This window comes from Pongo pygmaeus, chromosome X, assembly GCF_028885625.2.
Source record: "Pongo pygmaeus isolate AG05252 chromosome X, NHGRI_mPonPyg2-v2.0_pri, whole genome shotgun sequence".
Lineage (NCBI taxonomy): Eukaryota > Metazoa > Chordata > Mammalia > Primates > Hominidae > Pongo > Pongo pygmaeus.
The window spans coordinates 68046683-68068313 of NC_072396.2; the positions used below are offsets into that span (position 1 = coordinate 68046683).

At 37.2% G+C, this 21631-nt stretch overlaps 1 protein-coding gene across 1 annotated transcript in view; it reads left to right on the forward strand.

Annotated features, from left to right (window-relative positions):
* The window catches only part of ZC3H12B (zinc finger CCCH-type containing 12B), a 463619-nt gene that overhangs the window by 34320 nt on the left and 407668 nt on the right, over positions 1-21631 (forward strand). The window contains exon 2 of the mRNA XM_054471568.2: positions 6906-6974. The gene's annotated coding sequence lies outside the window, so the exon portion shown is untranslated. The remainder of the gene's footprint in view (positions 1-6905; positions 6975-21631) is intronic.

A 21631-nucleotide genomic window follows, 5' to 3' on the forward strand; every position in this document is an offset into this window, starting at 1 on the left:
TTTTTCCTTAAGCATTTTAAATATATCATGCCACTCTCTCCTGGCCTGTAGGGTTTCTCCTGAGAAGTCTGCTGTCAGATGTATTGGAGCTCCATTGTATATTGTTTGTTTCTTTTCTCTTGTGCTTTTAGGGATTTTTCTTTATCTTTGATCTTTGGGAGTTTGATTATTAAATGCCTTGAGGTATTCTTCTTTGGGTTCAATCTGCTTGGTGTTGTATAAACTTGTATTTTGATAACAATATCTTTTTTTTAGGTTTGGGAAGTTCTCTGTTATTATCCCTATGAATCAACTTTCTTCTGCTGTCTTTTTTTCTACCTCCTCTTTAAGGCCAATAACTTTTAGATTTGCCCCTTTGAGGATATTTTCTAGATCTTGTAGGTGTGCTTCATCATTTTTTATTCTTATTTCTTTTGTATCCTCTCAATGTGTATTTTAAAATAACCTGTGTCCAAGCTTACTCATTCTTTCTTCTAATCACTAATCCTTCAGTTCTGCTACTGCAGGACTTTGATGCATTCTTCAGTGTGCCAATTGCATTTTACAGCTCCAGAATTTCCATTTGATTATCCTTAATTATTTCAATCTCTGTTAAATGTATCTGATAGAATTCTGAATTCCTTCTCTGCGTTATCTTTATTTTCTTTGAGTTTCCTCAAGGCCCTGGGGCTCTGAAGTCAACAGGCGGCAAAGCAAGCCAGGCCTGTGTCTTCCTACTTTATTGAGAGTTTTTAACATGAAGCAATGTTGAATTTTATTGAAAGCCTTTTTTTCATCTATTCAGATAATCATGTGATGCTTCTCCTTAGTTCTTTTTATGTGATGAATTGCATGAATTGATGCATGTGTTGAACCAACCCTGCATCCCAGGGATGAAGCCTACATGATTATGATGGATTCGCTTTTTGATATGCTGCTGGATTCAGTTTGCCTGTATTTTGTTGAAGATTTTTGCATCTATGTTCATCAAGGATATTGGCCTGAAGTTTTATTTTTTGTGTCTCTGCCAGGCTTTGGCATCAAGATGATGCTGACCTCATATAAATAGTTAGGGATGAGTCTCACATTCTTAATTTTTGGAACAGCTTTTGTGGGAGTGGTACAGATTTTTTTTTTTTTTTTGTACATCTCATAGAACTCAGCTGTGAATCAGGGCTTTTTGTTTGTTTGTTTGTAGGCTATTTATTACTAATTAAATTTCAGAGCTCGTTATTGGTCTTTCAGGGATTCAATGTCTTTTTTATTTTCAGTCTTGTGAGGTTGTATGTGTTCAGTAATTTATCGATTTCTTCTAGAGTGTCTAGTTTATGTGCATAGAGTTGTTCATAGTAGCTCCTGATGGTTATTTTTACTTCTGTGAGGTCAGTGGTAATGTTCCCTTTGTCATTTCTGATTGTATTTATTTGGATCTTCTTTCTTTTTTTCTTTATTAATGTAGCTACTGGTTGGTCTAGTTTTTTCAACTTTTGGGATCATTGATTTTTTTTTTTTTTTTGTATCTCAATCTCCTTTATTTCATCTCTGATTCTGGTTATTTCTTATCTTCTGTTAGCTTTGAAACTGGTTTCCTCTTGCTTCTGTAGTTCTTGTAATTATGATGTTAGGTTGTTAATTTGAGATCTTTTTAACTTTTTGATGTGGTGTTTAGTGCTATAAATTTCCCTCTTAACACTGCCTTAGCTGTGTCCCAGAGATTCTGGTTTGTTGTGTCTTTGTTCTCATCAGTTTCAAAGAACTTCTTGATGTCTACTTTAATTTGATTATTTACCCAAGAGTGGTTCAGGAGCCGCTTGTCTAAGTTCTATATAATTGTGTGATTTTGAGCAATTTCCTTAGCCTTGATTTCTATTTTTATTGCATTGTGGTCCAAGAGTGTGGCTGGTATGATTTCTGTTTTTTTTTTTTTTTTTGAGTTTGCTGAGGGTTGTCTTATGTCCAATTGCGTGGTCGATTTTAGAGTATGTATCATGTGGCAGTGAAAATAATATATACTCTATTGTCTTTTGGTAGAGAGTTCTGTAAATGTGTTTTAGGTCCATTTGGTCAAGTGTTGAGTTCAGGTCCTGAATTTTTTTGTTATTTTTTTTAACCTCAATGATTTTTTTTTCATATTGGCAGTGGGGTGTTGAAGTGTTGCACTGTTATTGTGTGTGAAACAAAGTCTCTTCATAGGTCTCAAGGAACTTGCTTTATGAATGTGAATGCACCTGTGTTAGGTGCATATAGATTTAGGATAGTCAGATCTTCTTATTAAATTGGACCCTTTACCATTATATAATGCCTTTCTTTGTTCTTTTTGATCTTTGTTGGTTTGAAATCTGTTTTCTCTGAAATTGGGATTGCAACCTCTGCTTTTTTTCAGTTGTTTTTTTTTTTTTTATTTTCTTAGTAGATTTTTCTCCATCCTTCAGCCTGTTGGTGTCATTGTATGGAAGATGGGTCTCTTGAAAACCAGCATACCATTGGGCCTTGCTTCTTTATCCAGCCTGCCTGTGCCTTTTAGTTGGGGAATTTAGCCCATTTCCATTCAAGGTTGATATTGATATGTGTGGATTTTCTCCTGTCATTATGTTAGCTAGTTATTTTACAGACTTGCTTTTGTGGTTGCTTTTTATTGTCACTGGTCTATGTACTTAAATGTGTTCTTGAAGTGGCTCGTAATGATCTTTCTTTTTGATATATAGTGTTTCCTTCAGGAGCTCTTGTAAGGCAGGTCTGGTGGTAACGAATTCCCTAAGCATTTGCTTTTCTGGAAAAGATCTTATTTCTTGTTTGCATATGAAGCTTAGTTTTGCTGGATATGAAAATTTTGATTGGCATTTCTTTTCTTTAAGAATGTTGAATATTGGCTCCCAATTTCTTCTGGCTTGTAGGGTTCCTGCTGAGACGTCCACTGTTAGTCTGATGGGCTTCTATTTGTATGTAACCTGACCTTTCTCTCTAGCTGCCTTTAACATTTTTTCTTTCATTTTGACCTTGGAGAATCTCATGGTTATGTGTCTTGATGATGATCTTCTTGTGAATTATCTTGTGTGGGTTCTCTGCATTTCCTGAATTTGAATATTGACCTCCCTAGCTAAGATGGGAAAGTTCTCATGGGTGATATCTTGAAATATAATTTCCAAGTTGCTTCCATTCTCCTCATCTCGGACACCAGTGGGTTATTGATTTGGTCTCTTTACATAATCTCATATTTCTCAGAGGTTTTGTTCATTCCTTTTCATTCTTTTTTCTTTATTCTTTTCTGACTGTCTTATTTCAGAAAGGCAGTTTTCAAGCTCTCAGATTCTTTCTTCCTCTTGGTCCATTCTGCTATTAATACTTGTGATTGCATTAGGAAATTCTTGTACCATGTGCTTTCAGCTCTATCAGGTTAGTTATATTCTTTTCTATACTGGCTATTTTGCCTATCAGTTTCTGTAACATTCCAGTCCACATTTCTAATGTTTCTGTAATTTCAACCATCTCAGCCTGGTTCAGAACCCTTGCTAGAAGGCTAGTGTGATAATTTGTAGCAAAGAAAGCACTCTGGCTTTTTGAGCTGTCAGGTTTCTTGTGCTGGTTCTTTCTCATCTTTATGGGCTGATGTTCATTTAGTCTTTGAGGTTGCTGTCCTATGGATGAGTTTTTTTTTTCATTTATCCTATTTGATGACCTTGATAGTTTGTGGTATTTGGTGGGTACAGTCAACTTGCTTTGTTTCTGAAGATATTGGGGGGGCAGGGCTCACTCTGATGGTTGGTGGCGGCCAGAGAATTTCACAGGGCTGTGGCAGTGAGATCTGTTCTTGTTCACATGTCCTAGCAGCAGTGGCAGCAGCAACATGGTGGGGTACATGCTTGTTGGCTACTATAGGGCATTAGCAGGTGCCAGGGTGCAGGCCTCCATATGGATGTTTGCAGAAGCAGAGGAGGTAGCATGCCTTGGGCACTGGGGAGATCCCTACTTGTTACTGTGCACCTGGTCATGCCAGTGTTGGTGTCAGCACAGAGGTGGGGTGTTGGCAGAAGCAGTACTGTGTGTGCCCCCTGTGCACATTCACACAGGTGGAGGTGGCCTCTCAGGGTGGCAGAGTGTCCTCTGTTTTCTAAGCCTAGTTTCACTCCAGTGGCTGTGTTAGCCCAGAGGCAAGATGCTGATATGAGTGGTGCTGACAGGCTCTGTGCCTGCAAAGACTCTGACTGCAATGGCGGTATGGTTGGGGGATGGGAGGAAGAATGCAATCACACTGGCAGCAGTGGCAGTGCAAGGTGTACATACACACACACACACGCACACACACACATACGCTGGTGGGACAGAGAAGGCAAAGTCTGTCCATGCACATGCATAGTGGCAAAGCAATGTGGGGGTGGCCATGCTCTCGTAGGAAGCTGCAGTGGAGTGTGGGAGGGGACAGGCTGTTATATGTCTGTGGGGGCCACTCTGCTGGAACTCTTTTCTGGTCAGGCATGGTTCACCAGTGCAAGAGCTACAATGTAGGCCCCCAGGGCACCTGAAGCCACACTGCAAGCAAGTGCAGCCAGGCTGGGGCCCTGGGAGAGGCCAGCAGACCAAGGAGTGTTCAGATTGGACTGGTTTTGTGTAATGGGCAAGAAAATTCTGTAGAGTTCAGGTATGACAGTTCCCCTAGAGCTAAAGTTTCCTATGGAAGCAAGTTGAGCCTAGGAAGATGGCCATCCCTGGCTGCACTTCACTATAGATATTCCAGCATCAAACCCTCTGGGCTCTACACCAACTGGAGTGCTCCCCCTACCACTTCTCTAATGGCTTCCCCTGCCAACTCAAGTGTCCGTGGTGGGAGAGGGGTCTCATCCTACCAGAACTCCAGAAGCCCATTGTAGAGCATGTTGCTTCTTGCCAGTTCAACTCACCCATTCTCCCAGAGTTGTTGGAGACCAAGAACAAGTCCTGGTGTACTGTAGCCCTGTGCAGGGTTCCCAGCTTCCTCCTCCTTCAGCCAAGCTTCTGGTCTTTCCTCCATCCACTCTTAGTGCCATACCTCTGAAGATCTGCTAGGAGTGCACCAGTTGTCTCAGTCCCTCAGTGGCAGCTGGTTCACCTGGATGCATCTAGTCAGCCATCTTGCCCAGCTTCTCCAGTATTATAATATTTTGTTTTGTCTATATGTTTACTTTTAGCAGTGGAGATTTTATTTTCATTTGTCTTTGTGCTGTTTTCTATTATCTTTTCATATCAACTTCAAAGGACTCACTTTAGCATTTTTTCATGAGGCGCATGTAGTTGTGATGAACTCTCTCTGCTTTTGTTTATATGGGAAATCATTTCTCTTTCTATTTAGAAAGACAGTTTTTCTGGATATAATATTATTAGTTAACAGTTTTTTTTATTACTTCAAATCTATCATATCATTCCTTTCTGACCTGCAAGGTTTCTGCTGATAAATCTACTGATAGTTTTATGGGACTGTCTTGTGTGTCATGAGCCACTTCTTTAAAAATTTTCTCTTTGTTTTTGACATTTGACAATTTAGTCATAATGTAGTCAGTTTGAAGTCCTTTGGTTTCCTATTAGTTGGGTTCTGTTGGGCCTCTTGAGTCTAGATGTCCATATTCTTTCCTAGATTTGGGATATTTAGGCCATTATTTCTTTAAATAAATGTTTGTCCCTTTATGTCTCTTCTTTTTCTTTTAATATCATAATGTGTATATTGAGTCACTTGATTGTGTCCCATAAGTCCTTTTATTATTTTTGTTTCTCTGACTAATAATTTCAAATTACCTGTATTCGAGTTTGCGGCTTCTTTCTTCTGGTTGATCAAGTGTGATATTGAAACTGTCTAGTGAATTTTTCAGTTCACTTATTGTATTCTTTAGCTCAAAATTTTCTGTTTGGGTCTTTTTATGTTTTCAGTTGATTTGTTATTTTCATTTTATTTATCCTATTGTTCTGAGCTTGTTGAGCATCTTTATGATGGATATTTGAATTGTTTGTCAGATAATTCATGTATCTCCTTTAGGGTCAGTTCCTGGAGACTTATTTTGTTGTTTTGGCTTTGTGCCATGTTTCCTTGTTTCTTTGTTTGCTTTGTACCTTTATGTTGGATCCTTGCATTTAAGAAAATGACCACCTCGCCAAATCTTTATAGATTGGCTTTGTGCAAGGAAAGACCTTCACAAATCAGCCTAATTAGAGATTTTGAGGTCCTCTGAGACATTTTATGTGTATATTTCTTCTCTGGACTTGTATATGCAAATTTTCAATTAAAGAGATTTATTAGTTCACATCTCTCTTTAGTTCTTAGTTTCCCCCAAGCTTCTAGAGTGTACTGAACCATATCAGTGCTTTTAATCTAGTAAAATAGATTGAAGTCTGTTTTAAAGTAAAAGAAGTTTCTTGGTCAGACCCCAAAAAGCTATAATGTTGAACATACACTTTACTCTTCTGTCTCCCCTCCCTGAGGGAGAAGCCTTTGAGCTGTGTTAACATCTGTCTTCTCTACTGCATGTCCTGTGGGATAGCAGCAAATCACTTACATCTCTTTTGTTTTCAGCATCCCCCAGACATCTAGACTATGCCAGCCCTGTCCGCCTTCTGAGAGAGATGAGATAGAAACCCATTTCTCAAGCAGTCCCCCCCAAAAAGACAGAATGTGGGACACATGCCACAACTTTTTCCCTTCCTAGAGAGAAGCTGAGAATTGGGAGTTTTCACCCTCTTGTTCTATGCCAAGTTGGGAGGAGGGAGTATGGTGAGTGATACTCCTGGCTGATTTTTGTTTTATTTTTGCCTAAACTTTTGCCCTTGTTCTCAGTAGCCTTCAATCTAGCACACTTTTTCACGAGTCTCCAGATACAGGGAAGACAGAAATTATTTCCTCAGCCTTCCCCCTAAAAAGTCTTCATGTTGGACATATGTTTCAGCCTTCTTCTTTTTCTCTCTAGGAAGAAGCCAAGAATTGGGAGTTTTCTGCTGATCATGCTATGCTAAGCTGGGCAGAGAGACCATGGCGAGTGAGTACCATGAATTTTCCTACCAGCTTCCGTGTGGCTGGTTTTAGCTTGTCTGTGATGCAGGAGCCTTTTAACTAGTTTCTGGATTTCTCTTGAAGGGAATTGATCTGTGTATTTTTGCTTGTTGACTTGGTGTCTCCTTTGGGGGAAGGAAGTTTTCTTACTTTCTATTCTGCCGTCTTCCTGACATCACCAGTCTCTATTTTATTATTTGTTTTCTTTTTGTTTCTTCTTCTCTTCTTTCTTTTTTTTTTCTTCAAGGTCTTGCTCCATCACCTAGGCTGCTGGAGTGCAGTGGTGTGATCAGAGCTAACTGTAGCCTTGAACTCCTGGGCTCAAGTGACCCTGTAGCTAAGACTACAGGCATGTGCCACCATGCCTGGTTGATTTTTGTTTCATTTTTATAGAGATCAGGTCTCACCATGTTGCCCAGGCTGGTCTCAAACTCGTGGCCTCAAGCAATTCTTCCACCTCAATCTTCCAAAGCACTGGGATTACAGGAATGAGCCACCATGCCTGGCTTGTTACCCCTGTTTCTTGTTATTGTTTAAATACTATTTTAGCCCCACATTCTTTCTCATCTCCTACTGGGATTCTGATGATAACAGACAGTTGTCCTGTCTTTTGTTATTGTTCCACAGATCCCTGAGGCTTTCTTCTTTTTCTTTTTCATGCTGTTTTCTCTTTGTTTGGATTGAATAAGTTTTGTTGATATGTCTTTAACTTCACTGATTCTGTTCCTCACCTCTAATCTAGTATTGAGTCCATCTGGTGAGTTTTAAATTTTATTTTGGCTGTTGTATTTTTTTAATTTTATAATTTACATTTGGTTCTTTTTTAAAAATAAATAATTCCTATATCTTTGTTGAGATACGCTGTTTGCATTTGTTTAAAGATATTTTTAATTGTTGAAGCACTTTTATGAAAGTTAACTTTCTTATCAGTTTTAACTTTCTTATTAGGTGACTCCAACTTCAGAATAATCTTGGTATTAGTATCAGTTAATTATCTTTTCTCAGTCAAATTGTAGTTTTCCTAGTTCTTTGCATAAGGAATGATTTTCCATTTTATCATGAATATTTTGGTTACTATTTTAGGAATCTCTTGATTCTTAAATCTATTTTAGCAAGCAATGATCTTGTTTAGGTTTAGAGTACAGGTTCTGGCCTATTTTTTGTGGGTCTTAGGTCTAATGACAGTTTAGTTTTCAGAGCCATTCTGATGTGTTTTGTCTTTCTGATGGTGCTTCAGCTCCCATTTATTCCCTATTAGTGCCATCTGCCATGGCACAAAGCACTCTGCTGGGCCACTTGGTGTCATTGAGCCACCTTATCCTGCAGGGGTTGAGGCAGAAGCTACTGGTACTGAGTCTTGTGTCAATTAATAGAAGACTAGGAGATGGTGGTGCCCTGGGTTTGGAATGGAAATTGGGTGGACCAGCCCTTCTCTGCTTCCACTGCAGGTAGACCAGCCTGCAAGCACTAGAGGTGTTGAGCCAGGGTTGGGTTGGACTGCTGGAGCTTCACTGCTACTCCTGTGAGCTGACAATGTCCTAGTTGTGGATCAGGAGGCCCTTGTGGATCAGGATGGCCCATCAGGATTCTGAAGCTACTTATGTGGACAGATCAGCTCACCTGCTGATGACCTCGTTGTGGGTGGAAGCTGGATTTTCCAGGAGCTTTGCAGCTGCCTCTCTGTGCAAATCAGGTTATTCTCGGGTACCTTGGTTGTAGAACAGGAGTTGGGGCTCTCCACTAGGTCTCTGTTGGGCTTTTTACTAGAACATAGGCCAGAGAAAGCAAGGTTAAATTTGTTTTTGTTTTTGTTTTTGTTGTTGTTGTTTTTTATGCCTGTTGGCAGTTCTGGATTGCAGGTCTCCCCAGTGCCTAGTCTGGGATATTTAGGAGGTAAAAAGAAAACTCAGGGAACTCATAGCATTCTTGTTCCTCAAATCTTTAGGTTGCTAACTCATATAGTTTCTTACCATATTTCAGAGTCATTTTATTTTTTCTGTTCAGTAATTTCCAGAGTATTTAGTTGAATTTAGAGGATGGTAGCATGGAAAAGTAAGTTTACAACATCTTGTTCCAGAGATTCTGGATATATATTAATGGCAAAACTAACAAGATTTGGTGATGGATTGCATTTTGAATGTGAGAGAAAGAGATTCAAGGGTTGTTCCAAGGATTTTATCCTAAGCAGCAAAGTTAGTGGTGGCAGCATCTACCAAGAAGGGAGACAATGGCGGAAGACCAGGTTTGATGGGACTAGGGCTGGAAATTAATGTTAAGTTTGAGATATGTGAGTGATAATGTCTTTTACACAGTTGGATTTACAAATATGTATTTCAAGGATGGAGATATAAATTTAGAAGTCATCAGATTATAAATTGTAAATACAGCTGTGAGACTCAGTACAGACTTAGTGAATAAGTATAGATAGAGAATGAGTCCAAGGACCAGCTCTGGCACATTCCAACATTTCAAGTTCAGGAAGTAAAAGAATCGAGTGAAGGAGATGAGAATGAGTAGCTAGTAAGGTAGGAGGAACATAAGAAGAAATGATTGTCATGAAATCCAAGTGAACTAAGTATTTCCAGAATGAGGGCATAATCAATTGTCACAAATGTTGCTGAGCGATCAAGCTAGATGTGATTTGAGGATTGACTATAGGATATGACAATATGGAGATTATCAGTGACCTTAGTGAGAGAGATCTCAGTGGAGGCTTGAAATCAAAGATTGATTGAGGTGTGACAAGAGAGTGACAATACATGGTGTGGAGACACGGAGAATAGATAACTCTTTGGAGGAATTTTCTTTTGTTTTAATTTTTAATTTTTGTGGGTACATAGTAGGTGTATATAGTAATGTGGTACATGAGATATTTTGATACAGGTATGTAACACATAATAGTCACATCATGGAAAATAGGTCATCCATACCCTCAAGCATTTATCCTTTGTGTTAAAACAATCCAATTATACTTTTTTGGTTAATTAAAAAGGTACAATTATTATTCATTATAGTCACCATTTTTTGCTATCAAATATTAGGGCTCATTCATTCTTTCTAATTTTTATACCCATTAATCATCCCCAATTTCCCCAAAAACCCCTACTACCCTTTTCAGCCTCTGGTAACCATCCTTCTACTCTCTATCTCTACAAGTTCAATTGTTTTGATTTTTAGATACCACAAATAAGTGAAAACATGTGATGTTTCTCTTTCTGTGCCTGGCTTATTTCACTTTACATAATGACTGTGTCATGTGGTTTGAATGCCAACTCAGTGGCAGTAAAAGAGAACACTAGATAGACGTCTAAGGTTTTTTACTTCAGTCCCTGACACCAGGATGGCACCTCTGGACCCACCTGGGACCCGAGGGACCTCACTGCCCTGAAGGGAAGGATGCAGGCCTGGCCTGGCCTGCTTTGCCACCTTCTGATTAAAGAGCTGCAGGGCCTGGAGTGAACATAGGCAGTAACCAAGGAGTGGTTACATCAGGCCTTGGGTGAGACCTAGTGCTATACTGGATTCAGGTCTGACAGAGCACAGTCATAGTGGTTGTGGCCACAGGGGTGCTTGTGTCACTCTACCCCCACCTATAAGTGGCTCAGAGTGCAGGAAGAGAATCTGTGTGGGAGAAAGAAAGGGAAAAGAACAGGTATTTGCCTGGTAATCCAAATAATTTTTCTGGATCTTGTCCAAGACCATCAAGGCAGTACCTCTATAAGTCTGCAAGAACCACTGTGTTACTGGGCTTGGGTTGCCCACAAAAGCAGATACAGATTAGAACACAACACATAAGTACTTTAAAATACCTGGAAAGCCTTCCCAAGAAGGAAAAGAACAAAAGCTCAGACAGTGAAGACTACATTAAATCCTTAATTCTTCAATACCCAGACACCAAAGAACACATACTAGCATCAACACTACCCAGGAAAACATGACCTCACCAAGTGAACTAAATAAACCACCAGGGGCTAATCCCAATAAACAGAGATATATGATCTTTCAGACAGAGAATTCAAAATAGCTGTGTTGAGGAAACTTAGAGAAATTGAAGATAACACAGAGTTGGAATTCAGATTTATCTCAGATATATTTAACAAAGCAATTAAAATAATTTTTAAAAATTAAGCAGAAATTCTGGAACTGAAAAATTCAGTTGACAAACTAAAGAATGCATCAGAGTCTTGCAACAGCACAATTGACCAAGCAGAAGAAAGAGTAATGAGCTTGAAGACAGGCTATTTGAAAGTACACAGTTAGAGAAGACAAAAGAAAAAAAAAAAACAATGAAGCACACCTATGGGATCTAGAAAATATCCTCAGAGGGGCAAATCTAGTAGTTATTGACCTTAACGAAGAGGTAGAGAAAGAAAGAGATAGGAATAGAAAGTTTATTCAAAAAGATAATAACAGAGAAGTCTCAAACCTAGAAAAAGATATTAATATCCAAGTACAAGAAGTTTATAGAACACCAAGAAGATTTAACTGAAAGAAGACTACCTCAAGGTATTTAATAATCAAACTCCCAAAGATCAAGGATAAAGAAAAAATCCTAAGAGCAGCAAGAGAAAAGAAACAATTAACATACAATGGAATGCCAAAATATCTGGCAGCAGACATTTCAGTGGAAACCTTACAGGCCAGGAGAGAGGGCATGATATATTAAAAGTGCATAAGGAAAAAAACTTTCACCCTAGAATAGTATATCTGGTGAAAATATCCTTCAAACCTGGAGAAACAAAGGCTTTGCCAGACAAATAAAAGCTAAGGGATTTAATCAATAACAGACCTATCCTACAAGAAATGTTAAAGGGAGTAATTCAACTAGAAAGAAAAAGATGTTAATAAGCAACAAGTAATCACCTGAAGGTACAAAACTCACTGGTAATAGTAAGTACACAGAAAAACACAGAATATTATAACATGTTACTATGGTGTGTAAACTACTCATATCTTAAGTAGAAAGACTAAATGATGAATCAATCATAAATAATAACAAAAACAACTTTTTAGTTGTTTTAGACATAGACAGTATAATAAGATATCAATAAAACAGTAAAAAGTTAAAAAGCAGGGGGACAAAGTTAAGTAATAGAGTTTCTATTAATTTTCTTTTTGCTTTTTTTTTAATGCAAAGACCATTAAGTTATCAGGTTAGAATAATGGATTACAAGATAGTTTTGCAATCCTAATGGTAAACCTCAAACTAAAAAACATATGGATACACAAAAAATAAAAATAAAATAAAATAAATTATATCACCAGAGAAAGTCACCTTCAGTAAAGAAAGACAGCAAGAAAAGGAGGAAGAAAGGGAAGATCACAGAACAACCAGAAAACAAATATCAAACTGACATGAGTAAGTTCTTATTTATCAATAATAACATCAAATGTAAATGGACTAAACTCCTGAATCAAAAGATGTAGAGAGGCTGATTGGATGAAAAAAGAAGATCCATTGATTGGTTGCCTACATGAAACACACATTACCTATAAAGACGCACATAGTCTGAAAATGAAGGGATGGAAAAAGATATTCAATGCCAATGGAAACCAAAAAAGAGCAAGAATAGCTATACTTACATCAGACAAAATAGATTTCAAGATAAAAACTATAAGAAGAAACACAGATCACTATAAAATGATAAAGGGGTCAATTCAACAAGATGATGTAACAATTTAAAGTATATATGCACCCAACACTGGAGCATCCAGGTATATAAAGCAAATATTATTAGTGGTAAAGAGAGAGATAGACCTCAATACAATAATAGCTAGACTTCAACATCCCACTTCCAGCATTGGACAGATTTTCCAGACAGAAAACCAACAAAAATAATCAGACTTAATCTAAACTGTAGACCAAATGGATCTAATAGATATTTATAGAAAATGTCATCCAATAGCTGCAGAATACACATTCTTTTTCTCAGCACATGGATTATTCTCAAGGATAGACCGTAAGTTAGGTCACAAAACAAGTCTCAAAAAATTGAAAGAATATCAAACATCTTCTGTGACCACAATGGAATAAAACTAGTAATCAATAACAAGAGGAATTCTGGAAACTACACAAATAACATGGAAATTAAACAGTGTGCTCCTGAATGACCAGTGGTCAATGAAGAAATTAAGAAGGAAATTGAAAAATATCTTAAAACAAATGAAAATGGAAACACAACATACCAAAACCTATGTGATACAGCAAAAGCAGTCCTAATGGGGAGTATATATCTGTAAGTGTCTACATCAAAAAGGAGGAAATCTTTGAAATAAATAATCTAGTGATTCATCTTAAAGGACTAGAAAAGCAAGTACAAACCAAACCCAAAATTAGTAGAATAAAATTGATAATAAAGATCAGAGTAGAAATGAATAAAATTGAAATGAAGAAAACAATACAAATGACCTAAGAAACAAAAAGTTACTTTTTTGAAAAGTTAAGCAAAATTTACAAACGTTTAGCCAAACTAAGAAAAAGGAGAGACGATACTAATAAAATTAGAAGTGAAAAAGGATACATTACAACTGATACTGCAGAAATTCAGAGGATCATTAGTGGCTATGATGAGCAACCAAATGTCAGTAAAATGGAATATTTAGGAGAAATGGACAGTTTCCTAGACACATACAACTTATCCAGTTTGAACCAGAAAGAAATCCAAAACCTGAACAGATCAATAACAAGTAATGAGATTGAAGCTGTAATAACAAGTCTACCAATAAAGAAAAGCCTGGGACCTGATGGCTTCACTGATGAATTCTACCCAATCTTTAAAGAATGAAAAACAATCCTACTCAAACTATTTCAAAAATTAGAGGAAGTGGGGAGACTTCCACAATCATTCTATGAGGTCAGTATTACCCTACCAAAACCAGACAAAGACATATCAAAAAAATAAAACTGGAGGTCAATATTGTTGATGAACGTTGGTGCAAAAATCCTCAACAAACTCTAGCAAACTGACTTCAACAGTATGTTAGAAAGATCATTCATCATGACCAAATTGGATTTATCTCTGGGATGCAAGAATAGTTCAAAATACACATATCAATCGATGATGTACATCATATCAACAGAATGAAGGATAAAAAACATATGGTCATTTCAATTGATGCGGAAAAAGCATGTGATAAAATTCAACATCACTTCATGATAGGAACCTGCAAAATAACAGGGGATAGAAGGAACTTACCTCAAGATAATAAAAGCCATATATGACAGACCCACAGCTGGTTTCATACTAAATGGGGAAAAACTGAAAGCTTTTCCTCTAGACTCTGGAATGCAACAAGGATGCCCACTGCCACCACTGTTACTCAACACATTACTGGAATTCCTAGCTGGAGCAATGAGACAAGAGAAAGATATAAAGGACATCTACATTGGAATGGGAGAAATCAAATTATCCTTGTTTGCAGATGATATGATCTTATACTTAGAAAAACCTTAAAATTCCACAAGAAATCTACTAGAAATGATGAAAAATTCAGTAAAGTTTCAGGATACAAAATCGACATAACAACATTCAGTAGCATTTCTATATGCCAGCAGTGAACAATCTGAAAAAGAAATGGAAAGAGTAATCCCATTTACAATAGCCACACATAAAATGAAACACCTCAAATTAACCAAAGAAGTGAAAGATTGCTATAATGAAAACTATAAAACACTGATGAAAGAAATTGAAGAGGACAACCAACCAAAATATGGAAAAAATATTCCATGCTCATGGATTGGAAGAATCAATGTTGTTAAAATGTCCATACTACTCCCAGTACTCTACAGATTCAATGCAATCCCTATCAAAATACCAATGACATTCTTTACATAAATAGAAAATACAATCCTAAAATTTATGTGGCATGACAAAAGACCCAAAATATGCAAAGCTATTCTAAGCAAAAAGCAGAAAACTAGAGGAATCGCATTACTTGACTTCAAATTATATTATACTACAGAACCATAGTAACCAAAACACCATGGTACTGGAATAAAAACAGACACACAGACCGATGGAACAGAATAGAGAACCCAGAATTAAATCCGCAATCTTACACTGAACTCATTTTCAACAAAGATGCTAAGAACATACACTGGGGAAAAGACAATCTCTTCCATTAATGGTGCTGGGAAAACTGCATATCCATATGCAGAAGAATGAAACTAGACCCCTACTCTTGCCATATACAAAAATCAAATAGAAATGGATGAAAGACTTAAATCTAAGACCTCAAAATATGAAATTATTTGAGAAAACATTGGAGAAAATCTGCAGGACATTGGTCTGGGCAAAGATTTTTTGAGCAGTACTCCACAAGCACAGGCAGCTAAAGCGAAAATAAACAAATGGGATCACATCAAATTAAAAAGCTTCTGCACTGCAAAGGGTACAACCAACAAAGTGAAGAGACAATCCACAGGATGGGAGAAAATATTTGCAAAGTATGAATCTGACAAGGGATTAATAAGCAGAATATATAAGGAGCTCAAACAACTCTATAGAAAAAAAATCTAATAATCTGATGGGCAAAATAAAAAATGGGCAAAATATTTTAGTAGGCATTTCTTAAAAGAAGACATACAAATGGCAAACAGGCATATGATAAGTTGCTCAACGTCATTGATCATCAGAGAAATACAAATAGAAACTACAATGAGATATCATCTCACCCCAGTTAAAATGGCTTATATTTAAATGACAGAGAATAACTAATGGTCGTGAGGGTGTGAAGAAAAGGGAACCCTTGTACACTGTTGGTGGGAATGTAAGTTATTACAACCGCTATGCAGAATAGTTTGGAGGCTCCTCACAAAACTGAAAATTGAGCTACTATACGATCCAGCAGCCCCATTGCTGGGTATATACCCAAAGAATGGAAGTCTGTATATTTAAGTGATAGTTGCACTCTCGTGTTTCTTGCAGCATTTTTCACAATAACTGAGTTGGAAGCAACCTAAGTGTCCATCAATAGATGAAGGGATAAAGAAAACATGGTACATATATACAACGGAGTATTATTCAGCCATAAAAAGAATGAGATTAGGAGATATACCTAATGCTAAATGGCAAGTTAATGGGTGCAGCACACCAGCATGGCACATGTATACATATGTAACTAACCTGCACATTGTGCACATGTACCCTAAAACTTAAAGTATAATAATAATAATTAAAAAAAAGAATGAGATCTTCTTATTTGCAACAAGGTAGATGGAACTAGAGGTCATTATGTTAAATGAAATAAGCCAGGCACAGAACGACAAACATCACATGTTCTCACTTGTTTGTGGGATCTAAAAATTGAATCAATTGAACTCATGGACATAGTTGAAGGATGGTTACCAGAAGCTGAGAGGGGTAGTGAGGAGATGGGAGTGGGAAGGTGTAGATGAGTGATGGATACAAAAAATAGTTGAAAGAATAAATAAGACCTACTATTTGCTAGGACAACAGGGTGATTGTAGTGAATAATAACTTAGGTGCACATTTAAAAATAACTAAAAGAGAGTAATTGGACTGTTTGTAACACAAAGAATAAATACTTGAGGAGATGGATGCCCTATTCTCTTTGATGTGATTACTTGACATTGCATGCCTGTTTCAAAACATCTCATTTATCCCGTAAACATATATACCTACTATGTACTCACAAAAATTAAAAATAAAAAAATTCAAAAATGTGAAACCAAATCACCATGGTTTTGTGGTATTTTGTTTTTATTCTTAAGATTTAGAGGCTGGGTGTAATCGCTCACACCTATATTACCCCAGTTTGTGTGGCCGAGGCTGAAGGATTACTTGAAGCCAGAGGTTGAAGACCAGCCTGGGCAACATGGTGAGACCCCATCTCTACAAAAAATAAAAAATTGGCCAGGCCTGGTTTGAAGCACTGGTAATCCCAGCTACTCGGAAATATAAGATGGGAGGATCGCAAGAGCCCAGGTGTTCGAGGTTACAGTGAGCTATGATTGTGCCATTTCACTTCAGTATGGGCTATACCCTGTCTCAAAAAAAGAAAAAAAAGATTTTGAAAGAATCACATATTTAGGGATACGTTGGACATCTAGTACAAAGAACTTTTTAAAACTACCATTTGAGAGTCAGTTGCTGACCTGATTCATTATCACCCTTGAATATTTTAATGCATATTTCCCACAAACAAGGACATTCTCCTACATGATCACAGAGCATACAGCAAAGTAACAATGATATCAGATATTAGATATTAGATAACAATCTAATCCTCAGATTTAATTCACATTCTACCAATTGTGCTAATAATGTCTTTTTTTTTTTTTGGAACACGGATCACTTCAAAATCATGTGTTACATTTATCTGTCATGTCTTTTTAGTATCCTTCAGTTGGTACAGTTTTCTACTCTTTCTTTGCCTTCTATGACCTTGGCACTTTTGAAGATTACACACACAGTATTTACATCTATATTTATTTTTATCTATAAATATTAAAAACCATGAATTCTAAAGCCAGTCCTATATCACAGGATTTGTTCTTGTTTTCTCTTTTTCTTTGTAACAATAAGAAACCTGACTTCTATTTTCCTTAATATATTTACTTGTTTGAGAAATTTCCTTGTAACCGATCTTCCATTTCCACCAGGATGCAGATAATCTCCTTATCTTGTTCAGCAATTGACCTCTCATTCCAGCACACCCTCTCCACACAGTTACCATTTTCACTGCTGTGGTCTGAATGTTTGTGCCCCCCACCGAAATCCATATGTTGAAACCTAATTACTATTGTGAGGCTGTTAGGAGTTGGGGCCTTTAGGAGGTTATTAAGTTATAAGCACCGAGTTTTCACAAATGTTATTAGTTATCACCATTATAAAAGATCCAAGATAACTTATTTGCTCCTTATGCTATATGAGGTTACTGAGAAAAGATGGTTGTCTGTGAGCCAGGAAGTGGCCATCGTCAGGCACTGAATTTGTGGGTGCCTTGATCTTGGACTTTCCTGTCTCCAGAACTGTGAGAAATAAATTTATGTTGTTTATAAGCTACCCAATTTATGGTATTTTGTTATAGCAGCCCAAACAGACTAAGACATTCTTCATTCTTTGATGCTGACAACTCATGCCAGGCTTTGCCTCCACAAGGATAGGGTCCTAAGCTTGTTTCAGCTCTGATACACAATGCTGGGCTGGCCTGCAACATGGATACCCACCTTACTCTGCTTGGGCTCTAATATCCCATGCCAGAGCACCCTGAGCATGAATACCTCCCTTATCCTGCTTGGGTTCTGATGCTCTGGCTGGCCCTCTCTAACACACCCAGGCTCTGAGTCTTCTCTTTAGGTCTGCTCTCTGAGTCTAATGGATGACCTCATCATTACATTTAGCTCCGATACCCACAACAGGTGCATTTCCCTCATCATTGATGCCCTTCTCACCTCCCTTGGGCTCTGGCATACCAGGATGCCCTCTAGGTGAATGCCCTCCTCATCCTGTCAGGGCACTGACACCCTATGCTAAGCCAACACAGGCACACCCCCTACTGTGGACATCTTTCTTGCTTTTGCTTTATTCCACCTAATGGCTTTAGTACTGAATTGTTTCAAAAAGGAGAAAGGTTAATTGAATTTAACTGAAGTTGGCAGTTTCCCAAGGCAATATGGCAAAGCCAGAGACTGGCATGGGAATTGAAGATATATACAAGGGATAACTAAGGTGATGGATTTTCGAATCTAAACTGAACAAAGACATGAGAGGACACGGGCGATCGAGAGTCAAAGGTGGCAAGGTGAACGGATTAGATGTGAAATCAAAGAATTTTAGGAGTGCTCGTATTCTAGAGAGCCAGTAAAGACAAGGGTGATAGAAAGTAGTATGCATGAAAATGAGACTTTGGAAGTGATCCATTGCAGATAAAGGTCTAGGATCTGACATAGGACAGGGTAGCTAAGCTAAGGTGGAGGAAGATTAGGTCATTAAAGGAACTGAGAGTACAGAAAACTGTTGTTTTTGTCAGTAGAAAACTTCAGAAATACTTGGGAAGCAACAGGTAAATACTACTCTTAGCTCAAAATGTTTCATACCACAAGTTGAAACCCATTGGTTGGAGTCATGAAATCAATTTCATGTGTTATGGTCAGTAATTTTTAAAAGTTGAAATAGGAATAGAAAATATCAGAGTGCATTGGGACATAGTAAGGAGAAGTACTATTTCGGAAACACTTGCACTTAGTAATGATGTAAAATGTATTGGCTATTATGGGTCATGTTTAAAAATATTTGGAAACCATTGCCTTAATATAGTCTGTGGCCTCCAGATATATCGTTGGGATGGTGACGGTGACAGTGTTTACATTAACCTGTGTAAGATTCCTAGCCTGCTGGATAAAATTAACATTCATAAAATCTTTCAAGTTACTGCTGAATCTTATAATCTCTCTTTAAAAATCATCTATGATAGTACTCTCAAAAGAGAGATAAGACTGCCCTTTTGTGTGGTAGTAAAAGGGGGGGGCTTTTGCAAACTACCCAGACCTACTTTCCACCATGGTTGCAATAGTGGGGTTTTCTTTAGTGCTAGCAGTGATTTGTACTCAGAACACCATCTAGATACTAGAACATTTTCAGCAGTGGATGGATGCCCTTACATTCACTTGCCACTCACTCATTGACCCACGCAGAGCAACTTCTAGTCCTGCAAGCTCCATGGATGGTAAAAAATACTATATAAAAGGTTAAAAATGCTACTTCTTCATAGGATACTTACCATGTGTTCTTTTTCAGCTTCTGCTTAATCTTTTCTATTAATGGGAAACTCATAACCTCACAAAGCAGATTCAGAATGACCTATTGAACTCCTTCAAATTGGTAATTTTCAACGCTTAGTCTTGGTCTTGCTTTCTATAATGACACAGACTAATTCTAATTCCCCTTCTACCTGATAATCCTTCAGTTATTTAAGGATGATTTTTTTCACCTTCTGAAATTGCTCTTCCATTTCCTGGTATGTTAGTAAAGCAATATAGCTAAGTTGTGGGCTCCAGAGCTGGATTGCCTGGGTTTGAATCTGGCCTTGAAGTTTACTATTGTATGTGATTCTGAGCAAGTTACTTAATTTGTGCCTTGGTTCTTCTGGAAAATGGGGACAATTAACACATAGTATCTACATCATAGAGTTATTGAAATAATTAAATTAGCTAATATAAGTAATATATTTAGAACAGTCCCTGGCGTATTTACCATAAATATTAGTTATTTTTTATGGAACAAACTTTTTAGTTCTTTCATGATCATAGTTATTTCCCCCTAGAAATGCATCAGTTTTTCATTGTTTATTTTTAAATTGTGGTAACAAACTACTGTCTTGTGTTACTTAGTGTTGGGAATATATTCTGAGAAGTGCATTATTAGGCAATTTTGTCATTGTTATGAGCATCATAGAATGTACTTACACAAACCTAGGTGGTATAGCCTACTACACACCTAGACTATATGGTATAGCCTATTGCTCCTAGGCTGCAAACCTGTACAGCACGTTACTGTTCTGAATACTATAGGAAATTGTAACACAATGGTATTTGTGTATCTAAACATAGAAAAGGGACAATAAAAGTATAGTATAAAACATTAAAAATGGTACTTCTCTATAGGATACCTACCATGAATGGAGCTTGCAGAACTAGAAGTGGCTCTAGGTGAGTCAACAAGTGAGTGGTGAATGAATGTGAAGGCCTGCGACATTACTGTACACTACTGTAAGGTTTATAAAACACTGTACACTTAAGCTATACTAAATTTATTAAAAATATTTTTCTTCAGTAAGAATTAGCTTAGTATAACATTTTTACTTTATAAACTTTTAATTTTCTTAAACTTTTTGACTGTTTTGTAATAGCACTTAGCTTGAAATAAAAACACATGTACAACTGTACAAAATATTTCCTTTTTATATTCTTATTGTATAAGCTTTTAAAAATTATTTATATTTTACTTTTTAAACTTTTCTTTAAAAGCTAAGACACAAACACATACATTAGACTAGGCCTATTCAGGATCAAGATAATCAGTTTCACTGTCTTCCCCCTCAACATCTTTTCCCACTGGAAGGTCTTCAGGGACAACAACACACATGGAGCTGTCATCTCCTATGATAACAATGCCTTCTTCTGGAATGCCTTCTGAAAGACCTCCCTGAGGCTGTTTTACAGTTAACTTTTAAAAATAAGTAGATGGGGTACACTATAAATCAATGATAAAAAGTATAATATAATAAATACATAAACTAATAACAGTCATTTATTATTATCAAGTATTATGTACTATATGTAATTGTATGTGCTATATACTTTTATATGCGTGGCAGTACAGTAGGTTTGTTTCCACCAGCATCACCACAAACATGTGAGTAATGCCTTGTGCTACAATGTTGCAGTGACTATGATGTCACCAGGGGATAGGAATTTTTCAGTTCCATTATAATTTTATGGGACCACCTTTGTGTATGTGGTCCATCATTGACTGAAACATTGTTGTGTGGTACATGGCTGTATAATATTCTAAGTGTGATATAGCTAGGCCTCTTGTCTCATATTCTGCACCCTCTACTTCTTTTGATAAATAGATGTAGGTTTTTTTTGTAACCAAGTCACACTAATGATCACATTGA